The sequence below is a fragment of the Rhinatrema bivittatum genome, chromosome 5 (genome assembly GCF_901001135.1).
Source record: "Rhinatrema bivittatum chromosome 5, aRhiBiv1.1, whole genome shotgun sequence".
In the NCBI taxonomy this organism is placed as follows: domain Eukaryota; kingdom Metazoa; phylum Chordata; class Amphibia; order Gymnophiona; family Rhinatrematidae; genus Rhinatrema; species Rhinatrema bivittatum.
The window spans coordinates 272082187-272098673 of record NC_042619.1 but is presented as its reverse complement, the minus strand read 5'-3'; the positions used below and the strand labels follow the sequence as shown (position 1 = coordinate 272098673).

General features: G+C 47.0%; 1 protein-coding gene across 2 annotated transcripts in view; it reads left to right on the top strand.

Moving 5' to 3' along the window:
• Positions 1 to 4392: 4392 nt before the first annotated feature.
• Positions 4393 to 16487, top strand: part of PRNP (prion protein) — a 32310-nt gene continuing 20215 nt past the window's right edge. Inside the window, exons 1-3 of one of the 2 annotated variants that reach the window (XM_029604064.1) lie at positions 4400 to 4544; positions 5243 to 5301; positions 11522 to 11611. The gene's annotated coding sequence lies outside the window, so the exon portion shown is untranslated. Of the gene's footprint in view, positions 4545 to 5242; positions 5302 to 11521; positions 11612 to 16487 lie in introns of both variants that reach the window. The other variant, XM_029604063.1, reaches the window with a different exon arrangement.

Here is a 16487-nt window from a genome sequence, read left to right as displayed (position 1 = left end):
CTACCGAGGTCCCCTTATCTATGGTTGTTTCATTGTATTACCCGTTATTTGGTGTCCGAAGCAGGCCAGCGTGTTCTTCTTAAAAAAGCAGGTCTGGTGGGGAAAAAGTCATCCTGCTGCATTGGCAAGATGCAGAGCCACCTTCGTTTTGGGAATGGAGAACTCATTTTCACCGGTTAATGCAAATGGAAAATCTGTTATCCAGAAGTTCACCGAAATATAGATGTTCCTTTATCACACAAAGCCAGGAGTCTGATTCTCAATGGTTGAGGACCTTTGACTTGGGGATAACCTGATGGGGATAACCTGATGGGATTCTGATGTAGATCTCTGGGGGTTGGGAAGGTAGGGAGGCCTATTGGGAGCGGGAGGGGGGGAGGGGATTTAGTAGAGAACGAAATGCAGTGGCCTCTATACCCCACTTTGACAAGCATGCGGAACCTGGAGAGGCAAAGGAACAATGCACCTTGGGTTCCAGAATTCACCACTGTTGGTTGTGATCTGGGGGATTTGGGAATGGTGATTATTCTACTCTAAAATGAAGTGATTACATACAGGTCAATACAGTAAAGTGGGGCCACGGTTACCCAGCTCCTAACCCACTTTTTACTCACTTTCCGGCCGCGTTAGCCCTTCCTGCGATACACAATCCCCTTTAACCGATTCTTACTGCCTCTTTAAATCACCGGGTAACCCCTTCCGCACGCAGCATGTATATTAAATGTAAACGATCAAATTAGCTATTCCCTCCCATACAGTAATGCGCGCCCCGACTATCGCTATTTTACCCTGCCGTTTTTCCGCGCATTTAACCTGCTAACTTACCGCCTACCCTTACCCCTGCATTAGAAGCAGGGGTAATGGTAGACGGCAAACTTTCCCCCAAAAGGAAAACTCTAAAAACCTAAAATCCCCTCCTCCCCTCCTCCCGAAGCGACTCAACATTACTTTTTGTTGCTTTCTTACTTTTTGTTGCTTTTCAGCCCCTTCCCTTCTCTGCCGCCCTCCAGAGGGGGCAGCCGGCGGCGAAAGCGGTCCCCCCCACGCAGGTCCCGGTTCTCCTGGCTCGGCCCTCATCAAATTGTGAAGTCAGGTGAGAGCCCACTTTGCCCTCTCCAGTCACGGCGCGAGCGGAGCGAAGCGAAGCGTACTTTCATTGGCCTGAGCGCCTGTCAATTTGGGCGCTCCAGCCAATGAAAGCACATAGACGGGCATGCGTGACGCACGCCGTGACGTCACGCGTGCCCGTCCATGTGCGCCCAAATTGACGGGTGCTCAGCCAATGAAAGCACATAGACGGGCGTGCGTGATGCACGCCGTGATGTCACGCGCGCCCGTCCATGTGCGCCCAAATTGACGGGCGCTCAGCCAATGAAATCACGCCCGTCTATGTGCTTTCATTGGCCTGAGCGCCCGTCAATTTGGGCGCTCCAGCCAATGAAAGCATATAATCGGGCGTGACGCACGCTGTGACGTCACGCGCGCCCTTCTATGTGCTTTCATTGGCTGGAGCGCCCAAATTGACGGGCGCTCAGGCCAATGAAAGTACTCTTCGCTTCGCTCCGCTCGCGCCATGACTGGAGAGGGCACAGAACAGTGGGCTCTCACCTGACTTCACAATTTGATGAGGGCCGAGCCAGGAGAACCGGGACCTGCGCGGGGGGGAATGCTGCAAGCCGCTTTCGCCGCCGGCTGCCCCCTCCAGAGGGCGGCAGAGAAGGGAAGGGGCTGAAAAGCAACAAAAGGTGAGTTGGCACATGTCGAGCCGCTTCGGGAGGAGGGGATTTTCGGTTTTTAGGTTTTCATGAGTTAGTTGGGATCCACTTCCTGGTACCTTCATTTCAAATGTCATTTCAAATGTCATTTGAAATGACATTTGAAATGACAGGTACCAGCGCACCCAGGATACTGTATAGGCACTGTATTAAGCGCCTATACAGTAAAATGGGTTGCGCGGGCCTAATGCTTCACCTAACGCTTCGCAGACGCGGCTTGCATTTGCAAGCAATTTAAATAGAGTATCAAGCGGTATGTGATCAGAACTGTGCGTGCGGCAAAAGAGGGTGCGCCCGGCACTGCCGCACTTTTTCTAACGCGGCCTTACTGTGTTGACCCGATAGTTATTTTCTTTGATCTATCCGTCTGCACCAAACTTGTTCCAGTTTATATGTTTCACAGTATTGATTATGATTTTGTGACATTCATTCTATGTATCACTTAATAAAAATATCTTGAATATAAAAGAAAAAAGAAAGAAAGTGGGTCGATTTAATAGTGCCACTTGTTTTGCGAGGTGGCAGAAGAGGCCTACTAGTCTGGGATTCAGCTAGTACACACCGAGCTAAAGACATGAAGAACTTTCTTCATGAGAGAAAAATAGATCAAATAATGATTCCCGCAGGAATGACAGCCTATCTCCAGACTCTTGATATTGCAATAAACAAGCCATTTAAGGACCATTTGCACATGGAAATGAATGAGTACATTGAAAATAGATGGAGAGAAATCAGCATGGAAACTTTGTGAAGCCTAAACTTCAGGAGATTGTGACTAGGGTGAAGAATTCATGGGAGAAAATCACTGACAGTTGCGTTGCCAACGCGCTAAAAGCAGGCTACATAGACAAGAGCTGCTCATTTAAGGAAAGCGCTATTGCTAGACATGAGAAATTGGAGCCAATGATTCTAAAGAAAATAGAATCACAAGAAATTTACTCTGGAATACAGGGTTTGGAGAGTTATGATGATGTTCCAGAAGATGATGACATGACTGTGTTTAAATAAATGTTGACTTTTGTTCATGAATACCTGTTAATGTGGATTGTTGTACATGGAAAAAGGAAATAGAAATTCACGATGGAATTCAGGGTTTGGAGAGTTATGATGATGTTTCAGAGTTTGATATCCAAATATGAAGAAGGAGCAATGCTGCACTCCACAATTCGTAAACACAATCCACTAAGGAGTGCAAGAAGACTCTAGGTCCAATAATTTCATCTTCAACAATGTTTATTTATAATCTTAAACGTTCAAAGGAGCCACTCCTATTTTAAGTTCATGCACAAATAAATGACTGCTTCAGCATTTGTGCATGAACTTAAAATAGGAGTGGCATTTGTGCATGAACTTAAAATAGGAGTGGCTCCTTTGAACGTTTAAGATTATAAATAAACATTGTTGAAGATGAAATTATTGGACCTAGAGTCTTCTTGCACTCCTTAGTGGATTGTGTTTCAGAATTTGATGACATGGTTATATTTGAATAAATGTTGATTTTTTTGTTCAAGAATAAATGTATGATTGTTGTTCATGGAAAAAAAATAAGACTTCCCCTGAAAATAAACCCTAACCGTTTTTTTGGAGCTAAAAATAATATAAGACCCTGTTTATTTTTGGAGAAACACGGTAGCACCCTTTTATGAACAACCAAACTCATGCAAGGGTCAGCAGGATTCTTAACCATGAGAGGATCTGTGACACAGTTAAAATCCCCCTCTCCTCCCAGTTATAATAGGGATATCATCCAGTGCTTCTGTTATACTGGTAAAAAAAAAAAAACCATTGGGGGCATATACTGAACACAGGGCCAGTCTATCACCAAAAATAGTCACAATCCAAATAATACATCGACCCTCAGTATCCTGCAAACTCGCTGTAATTGTGGAGATTCATCTGTTTAGCTCGACTGAACTTTACCCTACTTGTCCTAATTATAATTCTGCAAAAGAGCCAGTTTTAGAGTCAGGCTAAACCTTCCTCCCCCAAATATCTCCTTTTCTCTCTTACCTTTATATATTTATTAGAAAGAGGAAGACTGGTATTCAGAATTGATTATTATAATTATAATTATTTTATTAGTAACAATATGAAAATTATTGCAAGTTAGTTATAATAATTTCTTTTATATGTATAATGTATATAATAATCATAATCTTGTGTGCTCAGCTAAAAGTATTATTAAAAAGCACTAAAGCAATATCCCAAATCAGTTCTCTTATTCGTTTAGCCCGGGGAGAAGGCAAGGAGTGCCATTTAATAACGTAGTCACACATGCCTCAACAAATATGCTAGCCTTCTCCAAAACTCTCAGGCTTTCTGTACCTGATTTCTACAATATCTTGTGTGTAATAAATCCTTGCTCCATGACGCCAGGATACATCTGTTTCCTATGTCTCCTTTCTCACTTACTGCCACCCCTTACATCCCTCTTGATTATATTTTTATCACATATTTTCCACTTTCCCCCTTTTTCCCCTCCGTGCAGGGATACCAAAGTTCACCGTGAACTATAAATGCCATCATGTGCTGCGTTTAGCCCAAATTAAGAGCCGAACCCAGGTTTTCCGGGCAGTGCAGAGCGCGCCGTGCGAATCATTTCTTGTAAAGCTTGCTCGGGAGGCAGGGAGTGCAGTGCGAGTGGGTGGAAGGGGAGGGGTCCCCGAGGCCCCACCCCCTCCCTTCTTCTGCAGCTCGGCAGCCTCAGCCGTGGTCGTGTGTGAGTGTGCGCACTGCTGGGCCGGAGCGTTTCAGCCCTTCTCCTCCGAGGTAAGGTCTCCGCACCCCCATCTCCTGGCCCCTGCGCTGTCAGGGCAGGCGATGCGCACACATGGAACAGCGGGCTCTCGTGCCAGGTGTGTTTTCCCCCGTCACGTGCCCCTGCCTGGAGGCGAAGGCTGCAGCCTCCCTCCATCCCTTCCCCGATGAGCACCAAAGGTTCTCCCCGGGCCCAGGCCGATAGAGTACGGGGCGCTCGGCCCCCCCCCCCCCCCCCCCCCCCCTAGGCAGCAGAATGTACCGTGATCGGGGCGAGGAGCCAGCTCACGAGGATCGGGAATGTGGGCTATTAATAATCTGTCCGGCGCACATGGCCTAGCCCTACAAGGGTTTCATCTCTCGGGCAGGGAGGTGGAGGGAGACGTGAGGTTGCTGCTCTAATCTCAAAGGCTGACGGAAAACACACCCTGCCGGATTATTTTCTGCTTTGACGAAGGACGGAGGATTTTTGGTGTGCGTGTGGGCAGGGGGGGGATTTTTTCACATAAGGGATTTTATATTTCAGCTCTTGGACTGAAAACACGAAGCTAAAAGCAGTAATAGGCACTGGGGGAAGGGAATGGTATTAAAATGAATAGAAACGTCCATAGCTTTATGTTTACGTTTTACATGAGTTGACAGTATGTAGTGAACTGTTAATACTGCATGGGCTAACAAATGATTTTCAGGATTTATTTTTCACTCTGCAGTATCTGGCTTGAGATTCATATACAGTATCTGGCTTGCCTTGTTTACAGTATCCAGGCAGGTAATTATCTAGTCTAACATTTTAGCTCTTCTTCCCTGGGGTACTCAGCCTAGCTTTGATTGTTCGGTGGCTATATCCCTACCCAGAGGCTGTGCTGTGTGCTTGGCTGTGCGCACACTGGGGCCGATGCAATATCATACGCACAAAATACGGGTGTCCAACCTGGACACATGTTTTCTGAAAGCGCGCACATCCCCTCTCTTGGGCGCTCTATGTAATACTCAAATGAGTTGGCGTACTAAAAGGGACACACAATGGATAAATTGCGTGCCCCTACTGCGTCCATGGTATCGAGTGGCCAGGAGAAGTGGTTTATGTGCAGGTTAGGAAAAGGGACGCTCATAAATTGAGCTTCCCTTTTCCTAACCTGACCGCTGTCAAGAATTTTTTTTTTTTCATGTTGCTGCTTTCTGTGGTTCCTCCTGTGTAGTATTGCAATGATATTGAGTAGGAGGAACCACAGAAAGGCTGTATTTTTTGCTTTTCTGAGCATGGATTGGGGTGCCTCAAAGCTTAACACCATCTCTGGGCTGGTGTTAATTTTTGAGGGTTAAAATGTGCCCGACGGGTGTACATTTTTTTTTTCACATCGGGGGGTACTAGCTAATAACCTCATCAATGTGACATTTGCTTGTGATAGGCACTAGTAGCTATGCACCGGTATGGACGCGCGTTTTGGATGCGCTAATCCCGATATTGCATTGGCGTATATCTAGCACATCCAAAACGTGTATCCAACTGGGTGTTTAGCGGCGCGCTGAGCTCAGCGCCCAATATTGCATTGGCCCCATTATTTGCATGTACAATTTTACTTCCAATTCATCAAGGAGTTTAGTGCACAGAAATGTGAGTAATACCGTGCATATAAATTAGTGCTGCTCCATGCAAATCCCAGGTTAATCAAGGAATTAACTATTATTCCCTAATGCAAAGAGGTAGAGAGATGTGAAGGTTTAACTTGTGTTTTCATAATTCTGGAAATTGAACACCTGCTCAGAGGTGGAATATTGTTTCTGTGGCTAGTGTTAGTCTATGGGGCTGAACCGGGAGTTCATGGTACAGGGCTCCAACATGTGGGATTTATATTCCTATAACATGACTTGTGTAAAGAAGACATGATTTATGCACATAAATCACGTTTTATGTATGCTGAGTGGGGCGGATTTTCAGAGCCCTGCTCGCCTAAATCCGCCCAAAACCGGGCGGATTTAGGCGAGCAGGGCCCTGCGCGCCGGTGAGCCTATTTTACATAGGCCTACCGGCGCGCGCAGAGCCCCGGGACTCGCGTAAGTCCCGGGGTTCTCCGAGGGGGGCGTGTCGGGGGCGGGCCCGGTCGTCGCGGCGTTTCAGGGGCGTGTCGGCAGCGTTTTGGGGGCGGGTACGGGGGTGTGGCTACAGCCCGGGCGGTCCGGGGGCGTGGCCGCACCCTCCGTACCCGCCCCCAGGTCGCGGCCCGGCGCGCAGGAGGCCCGCTCGCGCGCGGGGATTTACTTCTCCCTTCGGGAGGCGTAAATCCCCGGAGAAAGGTAAGGGGGGGGTGTAGACAGGGCCGGGCGGGTGGGTTAGGTAGAGGAAGGGAGGGGAAGGTGAGGGGAGGGCGTTAGAGGATTCCCTCCAAGGCCGCTCCGATTTCGGCCGATTTCGGAGCGGCCTTGGAGGGAACGGGGGTAGGTTGCGCGGCTCGGCACGCGCCGGCTATACAAAATCGATAGCCTTGCGCGCGCCGATCCAGGTTTTTAGCAGATACGCGCGGCTCCGCGCGTATCTACTAAAATCCAGCGTACTTTTGTTTGTGCCTGGAGCGCAAACAAAAGTAGGCCTATTCGCGGAGTCTGAAAATCCGCCCCAAAATGTTTTGTATGCACATTTTTGTGTTGTGCACTTTTTTTTCAACTCCTGATGCATTAACACATCATTAACTTACTGCATCAGGAGTAAACTCTTTTTCAGTGCATATTTTTTATTCACTTCTTATTACATCGAGGCCACAGGTACCATTCTACTAGAAAAATTTAGCTCCAGGATTGATCCACTGTAGTTCTTAACTTCCAGTATCTATTTGTCTGCTGCAAAGTATTCCTGTCCATAGCACTTTAATCTGCAGCTTCCTGAAATATTCAGAGAAATGGTCTTTAATAGCAATAATTAAACAAAGAGTTGTCCGGGCAGCAACCAGCCAGCTTTGGTCAGGGTATTGAGCTGAACTATTAGATATCAGCAGTGCTGCGGGAGTGCCTTAATATTGGATGGGTGGGGTGGTGAGTGGCAAGAGAAATTTAAAATATGCTTGCAAATAGAGCTGCTGGTGCTTTCAGCCGGACCGCCTAGCAGAACTGATTTTAGGGGGGGGTGGAGTGCAGAGGGGCAACTGCCTTGGGCCCAGTAAAGTACCCTTGGCAAAGCAGAGTGATATCACGGAGGAGCAGCTTCAGGGCGCCTAGCATTAACAGAGTCTACTCCTTAGTTTCTGCTCAGGGCCCCTAATATGTCTAACACTGGCCCTATCGCCCAGGGCCGGGGCTTCCATCAGGCAAACTAGGCAGTCGCCTTTGAGTGCCAAGATATTCAGGTTGGCAAAATCCTGCCAATGTGAAGTCTAGAGGGGAGCTGCACCAGAGCCAATGCCATTGAAGAAGGGAGTGTTGTGCTGGAGCCAGGAGGGGGAGGGGGTGGTGAATGACCAAAGATTCGCCTAGGGTGCTTGCACTGGGCCTGCTGTCTAGCTCGGGTTTTTCTTGTTCTGACTGTACATTACTGCAAAGATGGCAATCAGGCGCCCCCCACTACCCTTTTTCCATGGGAGACTGGAGACCGAGCACTTGCACTGCCCAAGAAAATGGAAGGTGTACTCCTGGGGGGAATCTGCACAAAAAAATGTAAAATTCTGCGCACAAAAACTTAAAATTCTGCAGACTTTACATTGGACAAAATAACACAATTTACATGACAGTCTTTAAGTAATCACAAAACCAGCAGCAACCTCCTCTCAATGTAGTCACTCAAAACCAAAAACAAAATGAGAGGTATTACCACGTTTTTAATTCAGAACAAGAGACAACATCATAGGCATACGCTCAAAGATTGTAATCTACTGTCTCTCGCCCGCAATGGGCCGCAGGCACTCTTCAGCCTTATGAGCAGTTCTCATATAATCATTTATTGTCTCTTGCTCGATTTTCAAAGAGATTTTTTTTAAATACTAATGAACTAACACCATTTTATTAAAGCATCTTCCAATTAAAGGCATCTGTTATTTAAACCCAATAACTATATTAAAAGAGAATACTTAGCCAAGTTAGACCATCATCGCTCAAATTTCTAACTTGAAAAATTTCAAACTTTCAGAGGGTGAATTTCAAAATTTCACAGGGTGAAAGTTTGAAATTTTTCAAGTTAGAAATTTGAGCGATGATCGTGGTCTCCTTTGCTATTTTCTGTGCAGAATTTGGCAATTCTGCGCAGGGGGGGAATTCTGCACAAATTCTGCGCTCTGCAGTAGCGCAGAATTCCCCCAGGACTAAAGGTGTCATGAACATAGCAGTTGTAACCTCCTGCAGTATTTGTAGAAGTTGATCTGCTGGAATTTGCCTATAGGAAGTGTACATACAGCCTGGTGTGATATTAGCGGATCCTTCCAAAACAGCTGCAGAAAATGTCTTCTGGACTGGTCCATGTTAGATCAGCACAAACCTGGGTTTCTTCAGCACAACACAGGCCAGATGTTCTTACTTTCCCATTTACAGGTCGATACAGTAACGTTGAGTTAAAGATTCCCCGTCTGTAACGTGCTGGGAGCGCACAATACAGACGAGTAAGGCCATCCAGCGATACAGTCTCCAGTTTCACGCGTCCTTAGCGCTTCCTAAACCCTTTCCTAAACCCTTTCCGCACCCAGCATGTAAATGAACGAAAAAGTTGTATAATGAAGGAATTAGCTATTCCCCTGCGATACTGTAACGGGCGCTGATATTATCTCCTCCGTAACCCGCTGTTCTGCCGCGGCCTTAACCTGCTAGTTTACCGCCTCCCCCTAGTAGGAGTTAGTGTAGTGTAAAAACATTGCTTACCCGCCCTGGTCCCGTCCGGTCTCCTGCAGCCCCGTCCGGTCCCCTCCTCCCGAAGCAAAAAAAAAACAAACGAAAAAGTAGCAAGGCTCGGGCCTGCTACGGTAAGTGTAAAAAGTGTAAAAAACAAAAAACCTGTGTGTTATATAAAAAAATAAAACAATTGTAAATACCTGTCGGAGGGCCGTGGGTCCAGGCGGCCGGTGGGCGGCGGGCAGCCATCAGCGGCATCCGGTAGTCCCTTCTCCCGATTTCGCACGGGCATTCATCCAGGCAGAGGGAGCCGACAGCGAACGACCTCCGGCTCCCACTGCCTGGATGAGCGCCAAAATCGCACGGGCGGGTCGGCAGCGGGGGGGGGGGGGGGGGGCGGCAGCAGGATCCGGGAGCGGCGGGTAGGCAGCAGCGGGGTCCGGGGGGGCAGCGGCAGCGGGACCCAGGGGCGGCAGTGGCAGCGAGATCCGGGGGGCGAGTGGCGGCAGCGTGTTCGATCGGGCAGGTAGGTGGGAAAAAAAGATGGCCGCCTGCACGGGGGAAAGCTGCAATTGGCCGCTGAAGACGTGACATCACACCCCGTGACGCCAAACGTCGTGACGTCACGTCTTCAGCGGCCAATTGCATGCTTTTCCCGTGCAGGCGGCCATCTTTTTTTCCCACCTACCTGCCCGATCGAACACGCTGCCGCCACTCACCCCCCGGATCTCGCTGCCACTGCCGCCCCTGGATCCTGCTGCCGCTGCCCCCCGGACCCCGCTGCTGCCTACCCGCCGCTCCCGGATCCTGCTGCCGCCCCCCCCCCCACTGCCGACCCGCCCGTGCGATTTTGGCGCTCATCCAGGCAGGGGGAGCCGGAGGTCGTTCGCCGTCGGCTCCCTCTGCCTGGATGAATGCCCGTGCGAAATCGGGAGAAGGGACTACCGGATGCCGCTGATGGCTGCCCGCCGCCCACCGGCCGCCTGGACCCACGGCCCTCCGACAGGTATTTAAAATTGTTTTATTTTTTTATATAACACACAGGTTTTTTGTTTTTTAGACTTTTTACACTTTTTTACACTTCCTGGTGCCTGTCATTTCAAATGTCATTTGAAATGACAGGTACCAGCGCACCCAGGTTACTGTATAGGCGCTGTTACAGCGCCTATACAGTAAAATGGGTTGCGCGGGCATAACCCTTCCCTAACGCTTCACAGCCGCGGCATGCATTTGCATGCGATTAGAAGAGAGAATCAGGCGTTAGGTCAGGAGAACTGTGCGTGCGGGGAGGAAAGGTGCGCCTGACACTGCCGCACTGTTTTTACCGCAGCCTTACTGTATCGAGCCGATAGTGAGAAAAAGCTCCGTGTATCTGGGTGGGTGAAGAGGGATGGGTTTTTTTTTTGGGGGGGGGGGGGTGTCCTCCACATTCTGTGTGTGATGGTTCACACCAAGGATGGTGCGGTAATAGCCCAGAACTGGAGCAGTGCCAGTTATCCCACAGAACCTGGAGTATGCCACTGTTTCCTCTTCTATGTACTAACATGGGCAAAAGTAAAGGTTAACAAACCAAACAAAAAAAATAAGATGATATCTTTTTCTTGGACTAATTTAACTCCCAAAAGCTAGTCAGGAAATGTATTAACGCTCCCTTCTTCAAGTCTAAACAGAATGAGGTGGCCAGAGCTACCGGTAGCAGATACTGCCCTAAAATACAAGAGAATCATAAAATCCATTACAGTGGTAGTACAGAAGAGAAGGGGGAAGGGCAGCTTGAGAACAAGATGACAGAGAGGCAGAAGGATTACTTCTGGTTAGTGAGTTAAAAAAAACCCCAAATGGGCAGAAGTGGCACCATTTTGAGTACTGGCAAATAATCCTGAGACACAATATCAGAGGAGGCTGCACAAAAGAGTGTTGCAGTTTTAATTACTGCTGTTTATGCAGAAGTGTGGAACATGCCCAGGCATACTCAGGAGTACGGGGGGAGGTTAAGTGATCTGTGCAGAGAGCAGTGGAGGTGGGAATTGAATTGGCATTTCTAGTTTTTTTTTGTGTTTTGTTTTGTTTTTATCATCAGTCAGTAGTACAATATCAGTTTGCAGCAAATGATACAAGCGAGGCAAATTGGCAGACTAATTTCTTTTTTCTTTTTTTTTTTTTTTTAATATTCCACTTTTCAGACTCTTCAAAGCGGATTATATTCTGGACTCTGATTGCAGGCTTCTCTACAAAGAAAGCTACAAACTCCATTTAATTGGAATTCATATCAGGTATGCAGGTTTAATACTGAAGGGACACTGTTAGGGTCACTAAAATGGACATTAAAAAAAAATCTCTACAAACTATTGATCTGGTTGTTGCTTGCTGTTTAGTTACGCCTGGCATCAGGGATGGGGAAAATCCTAGATGCCTATTTGACTCCTGGTACCTGCCTCTGTGTCTTGCCAGGTCACCTCAGGAAGCCACTACAGCTCAGGAGAAGCCTGGGCTGTAGGGTCACCACCTCACCCCAGATCAAACCGAACAGGTGGATCCTCTCCTGGTTTTGCCCTTATTATAGTTCTGAATTATTTTTTTTTTGGGGGGGGGAAATCAAAGGTAAAAACATCAGAAACTATAAATACCTGCATGCACTGGGGCAAAACCAGAACTGGATTAGCCTGTTTGGTTGACCTGGAGTGAGATGGTGACCCTACCGCAATGCCGCCCAGGCCAGAGAAAAGAAGCATGCTGGCTGGAAGGTAGAGGGGGAGAAGACGGACAGGACTGAGGTAAAAGGAAGGGAGATCAAAGGGAAAAAGAAGCACAAAAATAGACCAAGCATAAAATAATTTTTAAAAAAAAAAGGAGAAAACCATAAATTACAAGAGAAATTAATTTTTCCAGAATTCCTAAAACAGGTTGGCTAATGCCCATGTTTTCTAAACATTTTTCCATTCCACTCCTGTCCTGCCTTGCATCTCTTTTCGCCTTTGGGGTGTGTATTCAAACCTTCTTGAGGATAAGCGTCCCGTGTAGTGGCTGCAGCTCATCATGCTGCAATGGCTGAAGCTTGTTCAGAACTGTGACACAGCAGCAGAAACGCGCCGTGCCAACAGGGGGCACCTGGCAGCTGCTCAGCCCAGACTGACCAAGCCCTTCACTTGAATTTAAATGTTTCTCTGCTTAAAGTGACCGGCAGTTCCCAGGTCAGAAGCAGCAGACGAGTCAGTCCTAAGTTTGCCACTTCACCCCAAGTCAACCACCGACTGTTCCAGTTCTAGTTTTGCCCCTTTGCATGCATGGAGTTGTACGTCTGAATTCCCTAAGAAAACTTGGGTTACACCTCCATTCATGTAAAGAGGTATAATTAAGAGGGCTATATCAGGCTATCCTGGTTGGCCAGGGTGAGCAGGCAAGCCTAATCCTAGTTTTTTATCCCCCCCTCTCCTTATCTATCTTTTTTTTTTTCACATTGAGAAACTTCCAGAATGCCTTGCAATAGCAGGAGATTTTAAAGCAGGCCTGGCACGTCTATTCCCTATGAATCAGAATGAGGAGGCCCACCCTGCCTGTTGAAGCTGTGTACTTCTAGTAGGACTTCCAACTGGCTCCAGTTTTTTTTCCTGCAGACTACGAATCCATTCCAGGTTTCAACCTCCCTACGTCCATTGTCTGGACAGAACTGTGGCCCTACTCAGCTTCTGCAAGTGTGAAGTGCAGTCTGTGCATGCAGTGAGGAAGGGGGCAAAACCAGAACTTAGATTTGTCTGTCCCTCCCCCCCCCCCCACTCCCCAAAATAAAAAAAGCAAACTATTCCATCTGACAGCGGTTAGCCTCTGGTTACAAAAGCTGTCACTGATCTTTACATCCCAGTTCTGCCTAGTCTGACTTGTGGCTTGAAGTGAGAAAGGAGGCCGGGTTATCTTCACCATGGCAACGGCTAGCACATGGCAATTCAGAAGAGCTGCCATGTACAAACTAGCAGCACATGGGGCCGAGCTGCAGGAGCAGCTTTGCAAGGATAAAATAGAAGGCAATGAAGCTCGCTCAGCTTCTCGTGCTAGTTGGGGTACATTGTGGATTTAAATAATAATAATAATGAACTGAAAACAAACCACCTGGAGACTACAATAGAGGGTACAGGGAAACGGGTGAGAAAAGGTGGATTTTTTTAAATTGATTTACACGCACTCACGGGCTGTCAAAGTCGATGATGCCATTTGTTCTGTATTACTGGTCTGGAAAAACAGGTCTTTGATGACCAATGATATGCAAATTTAGTCACACCTTTCTGGCCCTTTCCCGCTCAGTTCAGCAACCTAACTTCTCAGAAGCAACAGCTCCTCCCATGTACGATAAACAGATTTTATTATTTATTTCTTCTGTTTTTTGACAAAGAAGCATCAGCTATTTCCCCATCTGGGAATTATGCAGATGTTTTAAGTACTTTGTGATAGTGATCACATTTCCTCCCACAAGCAAAAAAATAAATGAAAAGTGCTTTGCTCTCCATCCAAAGGTGAGCCAGTCCTGCCCATATGCTGTTACTGTTTTTGGTTTTTTGGTTTTTTTTTTTTGGGGGGGGGGGGGGGGTAGAAAAATGGGAAGTAGAACCCAGGGCTAATCTGATGAGCAGCCAGAAGGGCCATTTGATCTGGGCCTCAAACTCAAAAGGAGCCTCAGATTTAGACACTAGTTTTTTATATCAGCAATTTAGGAATTCTTATACAAAGCGAAGCAAGAATGCCTTATGTAGGAGCAGTGTTCTTACATCCCTCTGTGACCTCATATCAAAGACAAACCAGCAGCCAAGGACTTACATTTTGCAGGGTTTAAGCAAAATGGTATGGTAGTGCCACATCCAGATTTTCTAGGTTGTCCATCCTGTGGATCCATTAGCTGCGCAAATGACAAACAGCACAGGCCGGATCTGTGTGGTTCATGGTAAACTGAACGCAGTGGAGCTAGGACCGTGCAGGAGACAGAAAACAGCAGCGGTGCAGGAAACAGAAGATGGCAGCAACATCACAGCAGCAGGGACACTACAATCCCACCATTAGGGCAACGGAGCATGCCAAAATGGCATGGACTGCAGAGTAACAGAGCCATATTAGCAACAGCAAAGACAGTGGCAAATACAAGAGACAGCCAGCAGGTGTGAGGCTGCGGGAACTACAAGTGCACCATTCCCACGCACCTATTCTTAATGGGACAAATAGGGGAAGCCCAAAGAAGCAGGAGAAATAAATAAAAGGAAAAAAATTGGAACTACAGTTCCTTACATGCCATGGAGCAAAACCAAGACCCTGCTTCTCACTCTTCTCATCGCCCTAGCAAGTGATAAACTGGTGGAGCAGAGAACTCTGTGGTGTAGAAGTGTGAGATGGACCTGATTTTACTACGGCATGCATGGGCTTGTAATTACGATTTCCATGAGCAGAGATAAAAGAGCCACCTTAATGATAAAAGGCATTTACACAGAGTTGATTTGACCAGAATAGTAATTAAAATCTTATTTTTCATTCTGATTTTTATTACATTTCAACAAAGATGTTGTCTAAAATCCTCCCTATAGAGTCCTTTCCTGCATTATGAATCTACCTTGAGGAATCCAGGGCACGGACTCTCTTCAGAACCGCATGCAGCAGTTGTTCCCAAATCAGTACTTGTCACCCCCACAGCCAGTCGGATTTCCAGGACACCCCCAATGAAATAATTTGCCTAAGAAAAATTTGCATAACTAGGTCTTCAATGCATACAAATATGTCACACGTATGTCCATTGTACATCTTGAAAACTCAGTTGGCTATGAGGGCAGAAAGATGCATTTGGGAACCACTACCCCATAGGTATCATTCCAATAGGTACAAAATATGAACATGGCATGAAGGACTGTCTCATGAAAAGAGAGGTTATTTAGATCAACCGGTGATATTTTGCAGAATCTGGCTAACCCCGCTCTTTTACAAAACCAGTAACCCCTTCTTCAGATTTTCACATTCACATAAGACCTTCAGGATTTTGTTTTTCAACTTCTCTCACCCTCTCTTCCTAAAATAAGGAAATAGCTCTCAACAACCTTCATATGTTAGCAAATATTCTCCAGATCCGATAATTGAGTTTTTCCACATTCATCATTTATTTACAGGACCCTTTCATAGTACTATAAGATTATTAGATGTATTATTTATTAGCTCATTTCTTGGAGCTGTAATAGACATGCAGAGAATATAACATGTTGACCTTAGGCCACTCAAAGGCATTTCAGTTTGCTGATCGAGAACTCCAAAGTTACATCAGTGCTCTTGGTCAACCCATGGACTTCAGTCTTCATGGTTCCTCTTGTTTTGGAGTTAAAAGAGCAGCTTAATAGCCTCCAGTACACCAATGGACATGGCTGAGCCTGCTAGGTTTAGTGCAAAAATAGGCTTAATCACCGACTGTGTGTAGTGCTAGTTTTACTCTGACTACCTTCTGGCAGCCACCAGTGGGGGTATTTCTCAGATCCCCTTGTAAAGGTGAGTAGTATGGAATGAGGAAGTTCTCAGCTGGGCCCCTTAACAGGCCGATACAGTACAGCGCGCTCCAGTGGAGCGCACTGTTAACCCGCATTTGGACGTGCGTTTTCAACGCACTAGCTTTACCCCTTATTCAGTAAGGGGTAATAGCGTGCCGAAAACGCGCGTCCAACCTCCCCGAGACTAATAGCGCCCGCAACATGCAAATGCATGTTGCGGGCGCTATTAGTCATTCCCATGCGATTCAGAAAGCAAAATGTGCAGCCAAGCCGCACATTTTACTTTAAGAAATTAGCGCCTACCCAAAGGTAGGCGTTAATTTCTGCCGGCGCCAGGGAAGTGCACAGAAAAGTAGTAAAAACTGCTTTTCTGTGCACCCTCCGACTTAATATCATGGCGATAATTAAGTCGGAGGTCCCAAAAGTTAAAAAAAGTTAAAAATTTAAAAAAAAAATTAAAAATGGGCCCGCGGCTCGCGTGTTGAAAACCAGACGCTCAATTTTGCTGGCGTCCGGTTTCCGAACCACTGTCAGCGGGTTTGAGAACCGATGCCAGCAAAATTGAGCATCGGCTGTCAAACTCGCTGACAGCTGCCGCTCCTGTCCAAAAGGAGGCGCTAGGGACGCTCTAGTGTCCCTAGCGCCT